This window comes from Suricata suricatta, chromosome 6, assembly GCF_006229205.1.
Source record: "Suricata suricatta isolate VVHF042 chromosome 6, meerkat_22Aug2017_6uvM2_HiC, whole genome shotgun sequence".
NCBI classification, from domain to species: Eukaryota; Metazoa; Chordata; class Mammalia; order Carnivora; family Herpestidae; genus Suricata; species Suricata suricatta.
In genome coordinates this window covers 2,456,713-2,462,841 of record NC_043705.1, presented here as the reverse complement: position 1 = coordinate 2,462,841, position 6,129 = coordinate 2,456,713, and positions in this window count along the sequence as shown.

The following is a 6,129-nucleotide window of genomic DNA, read 5'->3' as shown; positions in this document are numbered from 1 at the left end:
CTTCTTCTTCTTCTTCTTCTTCAGGAATTTCTAACCTAAGAATATTGTTCCATTTGATTGTATCACTCAGGTCTCGAATTCTCCTTTCATGCTCCTGGATCAGTTTATTTCTCTTTTTCTAGGTTTCCTCTTTTTCTTCCACTGTGTCTTCTAATTCACCTTTTCTCCCCTCTGTCTCTTTTATCCTTGCATTGGCCGCCTCCATTTTATTATGCACCTCATTTATCACATTTTTATAAATTCATCACAGCTATATTTAAGGACCCTAGTCTTTGTATCAATAGCTTCTCTGATGTCTTCCATACTTTTTTTTTCAAGCCCAGCAATTAATTTTATGACAATTGTTCTAAATTTTTGCTCTGTTGTGTTGGTTATACCTGTTCTGAGGAGCTCTGTGGCTGTGACTTCTTCCTGGAATTTTTTTAGAGGAGAGTTCTTCTGTTTCATCATTTTGGCTAGCTCTCTGTCTCTTGTCAGTTTTAAAAGCTCGTTATGCACTCTGCACCTGTGAATGTTACTATATTAAAGGGGGCTCATTGACTGTCCAGGGTCTGTCCATTAAGAAAGTGTTCTTTTAATGGTGTCTCTCAGTATCTCTTTTTGTGCCTTTTGTTATTTTATTTCCCTATTCAGTGATATTTGGAACTCTCCACCATGTGTACTTTCACTTATTTCTTGAGATAGCCTGTCCAGCTCACCAAGTGCGCTGGAGAGAGCCTTATGTAGTTTTACATCATCATCAAACAGTGATGATTTTACTTCTTTTCCACTTTGGATGTTATTCTTATGCCTCCTAAATTATGTGCCTAGCATTTCCAATGCTTTTTGTTAAAAAAAAAAAAAAGCATTGAAAATGGACATGATTGTCTTGTTCTGATCTTAAAGAAAGAACTTCCAGTTTTTCACCAGTAAGTATGATGCTAGCTATAGGTTCTCAAATAAACAACCCAACCTTACTGTCAAAGGATCTAGAAAAATGAAAGAACAATCAGAAAAGCATACTAGAAAAAAGTAAATATTAAAGCAGAAATAAATGGAATAGAGACAAAAATTGAAAATAATGAAAATAAGACCTCTTTCTTTGTAAAGTTAAACAAAATTTGTAAATCTATAGCCAGACTCATAAAGAAACACAAAACAAAAACAAAGGAAATAAAAAAAGAGGACACAATAAGTAACATCAAAAATAAAGGAGAAAAAGGCCCAAAAATAAAGGAGAAAAGGTATACAAAAGATTATGAAATAATATGAAAAATAGAATTTGTCAACAAATTAGACAATCTAGAAGAAAATAAATAAATACTAAGAAAAATATATCCCAAAACTAAATCAGGAAGAGATAAAAAATTTGAATAAATCACTTAAAAATAATCATATTGAATCAATAATTATTATTAAATAAACTTTTAATTAATAAACTTTTAACCAAGTCCAAGACTAAATTGCTTCACAGGTAAACTATATAAAAGATCTAAAGATCCATCAGTAATAGAGGAGGGCACTTGTGGGGAAGAGCACTGGGTGTTATATAGAATCCAATTTGACAATAAACTATTTAAAAAAAAGATTCATCAGTACCATCCGTATGTATTTCTCTCAATCTATTCAAAAAAATAGATAAGTAAGGAAAATGTCTAAATTAATTTTGTGAGGTCAGAATTACCCTGATACTGAGAGAGAGAGAAAGAGAGAGAGAGAGAGAGAGAGAGAGAGAGAGAGGGAAGGAGAGAGAGAAGGAGGAACAGAGAGAGAGGGAGACATATAAAATCTGAAGCAGGCTCCAGATTCTGAGCTGTCCACACAGAACATGAGGTGGGGCTTGAATCCACAAAATGTGAGATTATGACCTGAGCTGAAATCACTTAACTGACTGAGCTACCCACCAGCCTTTCAAACTATGCAGAAAACATAATGCTGTATATTTGCACCAATGAGTTTAGTAAAGTCACAGAATACCAAATCAGCATAGAGTAATCTGTTCTGATTGTATGAACCAATGAGGCAGCAGAGAGAGAAAGTGAAAATTTTGATACTATTTACAATTAAACTAAAAACCAAGATACCTAGGAATAGATTAACCTAAGAGGGAGAAAATCTGTACTTTGAAAACTATAAAAGACTAATGAATGAAATCGAAAGAGTCACAGAAAGAAAATGGAAAAGTGTTCCATACTCATGAATTTGAAGAACAAATATTGTCAAGAGATCTGCATACCCTAAAGCAATCATCAGATTTAAAGCAAATCCTATCAAAATACCACCAGCATTTTTCAGAGAGATAGAACAAAAATTCCTATAATTTTATGGAACCAATGAAGACGTGGAATAGCAAAACAATCTTGAAAATGAAAGCAAAGTCTGCAGCGATCACAATTCCAGACTTCAAGTTACACAACAAAGCTGTAGTCATCAAGACATTATGGTACTGTCATACAAACAGGCGCATACATCAACGGGAAATACTAAAAAACTCAGAAGTGGACTCACAACTATATAGTCAATTCACTTTTGACAGAGCAGGAAAGAATATCCAATGCTAAAAGACAGTCTTATAAAAATGGTGTTGGGAAAAATTGGAAAGCAAGAGGCAAAGGAATCTGGACCATTCTGTTACAGCACACAGAAAATTAAATTGAAAATGAATGAAATACATAAATTTTAGAGAGGATAACATTAAAATCCTAGAGGCTAACACAGGCAGTAATGTTTTTGACATCAGCCATAGCAACTTCTTACTAATTGTGTATCCAGATGCAAGGGAAACTATAGCAAAAACAAATTATCAAAATAAAGCCTCTTACAGAGAAAGAAACAACCAACAAAACTAAAAGACAACCTTCAGAATGGGAGAAAATGTTTGCAAATGTTAAAGGGTTAGTATCCAAAATAGGTAAAGAACTTATCAAACTCAACAACCAAGAAACAAAGAATCCAGTTAAAAATGGGCAAATGATATGAATATACACTGTTTTACCAAAAAAACATATTAATAACTAACAGAACATGAAAAGATAGGCAATATCACTCATTAATAGGGAAACACAAATCAATACTACCATGAGATATCACCTCAAATGAGTCAGACAGCTAAAATTAACAACACAGAAAACAACAGATATTGGCAAGGATGAAGAGAAAGGGGATCCCTTTTGAACTAATGATCAAAATGCAAACTGGTGCAATCACTCTGGAAAACAGTACGTAGGTTCTCCAGAAAGTTAAATATACAACTACTATATGATCCAGCAGTTACACTACTAGGCATTTACCTAAAGTATACCAAAATATACTGATTTGAAGTGATACCTTGATGAGTGATACCTTGAAGAGATACACTGAAGTGATACCTGCACTTGATGAATTATCTATAATAGTCAAACTAGGCAAAAAAATTCTCATCAACTGATGAATGAATAATGAACATTTTATATATGTACATATATAATTAAATATTACTTAGCAATAAAAAAGAATAAAAACTTGCCATATGAAAAGTCACAGATGTAGCTAGAAATTATCATGCAAGGTTAAATAAGTCATCCAGAGAAAGACTAGTACCATATAATTTCACTCATATCTGGAATTTAAGAAAAAAAAACAAACAGGAAGGGAAGAGAGAGAGGCAAACCATAAAACAAATTCTTTTTTTTTGGTAATGAGAGGGAGAAAGAGAGACAGAGCATGAGCAAGGGAGGGACAGAGAGAGAGAGAGAGAGAGAGGAAGAGAGGAAGAGAGAAAGAGAGAGAGAGAGAGAGAGAAACAGAACTTGAAGCAGGCTCCAGGCTCTGAGACTGATGCGGGGCTCATACTCATAAACTGCGAAATTATGAACTGAGCCGAAGTTGGACACTTAACTGACTGTACGCCTGAGGTGCCCCAAAACTGATTCTTACATAGAGAACTAACTGAGAGTTGCTGAGAGAAGGTGGAGGATGAGTGTGTTAAATGAGTAATGGGTATTAAGGAAGGCACTTGATGTGATGAGCAATAGGTATCCATATAAGTGATGAATCACTAAATTCTACTCGTGAAACCAATATTAAACTGTATTTCAAGTAACTAGAATTAAAGACTTGAAACTCAAATAAAAAATTAGTAATTTCATTTTGGGAGATAAATACCCAGTGGTGGATTGATGGATCACATGGTATTTTTATTTTTAAATGTTTGCAGAAACACACCCGTTGCCCGGCTTGGTCCCCAGCCCGAGGCAGGCAGCAGTTCTACTTGTGACTCAGCCCAGGGTGAGGACTGTGGGAGAGACACGTCCCCGATAATCCAGGCCCACAGATGCCCTCAGCGTCATGGCCCAGCAGGTGACTGAGCAGCAGCTGAGTCCTTTGATGCCACCTTCCACAGGGCGTGCACCTGTCCCAGGCCACCAGCCCCCCATCGCACCGGGGAAGCACATGGCCCATCAACTCCCCGTGGGACCCAGGGCACCTACAGGTAGGGAGGCAAGGTGACCCAGGCAAGACTGAGGAGCTGGTGGCAAACAGGGAGGCATGGGGCGGGGGCTGGGGAGAGAGGAGACTGAAACACTGCCTCCAGCTGCCAGAAGCATCCAGACAGGAGGGGAGGGGCCATGCCTCCTGCAGCGCAGCGGGGCGCCCCTCCAGCCTGCTAACCCCCCCTTACCCAATCAGGCAACATGCAGGACAGAAACAGCACTACTGTCTCCATCTGTGGAGAAGCAGCTGAGGCCCAGCCCGGCAGCTGCCCAGCCTCCGTCCCCAGGCTACCTGCCCATCTCCGGGTCCCCTGGACCCCGGCCTGCCCTGAGGCCCTCACAGCTCTGAACTCCACACACCACAGTCCCCTCTTCATCTTCGAATGTTGTTCAACTTTCTGTATATTATGACGTTTTGACATCCTACAAATACACCTTTCCGGCTGGTGGTTAGCCAATTCCCGTCCTCGGCCTCCTAAGCATGCGGGTGCTTCTGCCCGTGTGGCCCCGTGTGCTGGGTCCTGGTCTCTAGGACCTGAGAGTCGAATATCATTTTTCCTCAGCTTCTCTAGTCTTTTCCAGTTCCTTCTCCCCTCCCCTCCTCCAGACCACCTCCCATGTGATGTTCAGGTTCAGGTCGTCACCGAGACTTCCAGCATTCCCTCTGCAGAGAGTAACACCTTGCCCTTCTGGGTGCCCACACTCCCTGAGAAGCCAATGCCACCTAAGGTGATCCGGAATGTTCCAAAACGCCCTGACACTCCGTGCAAAGGCAGGAGGTAGCAGAGTTCTGTCCACTGAGCAGTCACCCGGGAGCGCAGGGTCCCATGTTCCGGGCAGGTCCGCTGATGCACCTAAGGGCCACCACTGCCGCTGCTCCCACGGAGGCAGCCACAGGACTGCAGGGGCTGCCAGAACCCAATCAGGAGATGGCAGGGACTTGCCCCGGCATAGCCAGGTGCCCTGAGGACCAGTCTGGGGTCCAGGATCTTCAAGGGGAGACCTGGAAGATGGGAGGGGCTCCTGGAGCCCCAAGCAGGAGCCACCAGGCCAGTGGCCGGTACCCTAACGGGGTGTGTGTGTGTGTGTGTGTGTGCGCGCGCGCGCGTGCCAAGGGCACGGGAGAGTGAGGAAAACCAGGCTTGGCAGGACTGGGTGGGGTCCCGGTGCCCCTCCTGCTGGCTGCTGATACCCCAAGGTGGGAGCTTGGCCTCAGCTGCTCCCCCGAGCAGTGCAAGAGAGGTGGGGGGGGGAGAGAGAGGTGGGGGGAGGAACTGGACCTTGTGTGGCAGGGAACCTGGCCAGCAGTGCCAGAGGGAGCATCTAGGCCACTCCTAGGTAGGGCTCGGTTACGCTGAGCCAGGCAACAGGGGAGTCCAGCTCCTACGCTGTCACCCAGCCACCTGGCACCATCCAGGATGGGGAAAGGCGCGCTGGCGCCCAGCAGACACAGGAGCTCTACACAGGCAGCATGGCTGGCAGAGCCCCCAACAACCTTGGGAGGCCCAGGCCACACCTGCCCACGCCACGCTAAACAAATGTTCCGAAGTCCAGCAGCTAATGGCGTGGATCAGCAGGGTCCTGTCCCCGTCACTGTCCCCACCTGTGGGGACACCAGCTCACAGGGCTTCTCCCACTCTCTGCCCTGGGTCTTCACCTGGGGCCGGCCCCTCACAGA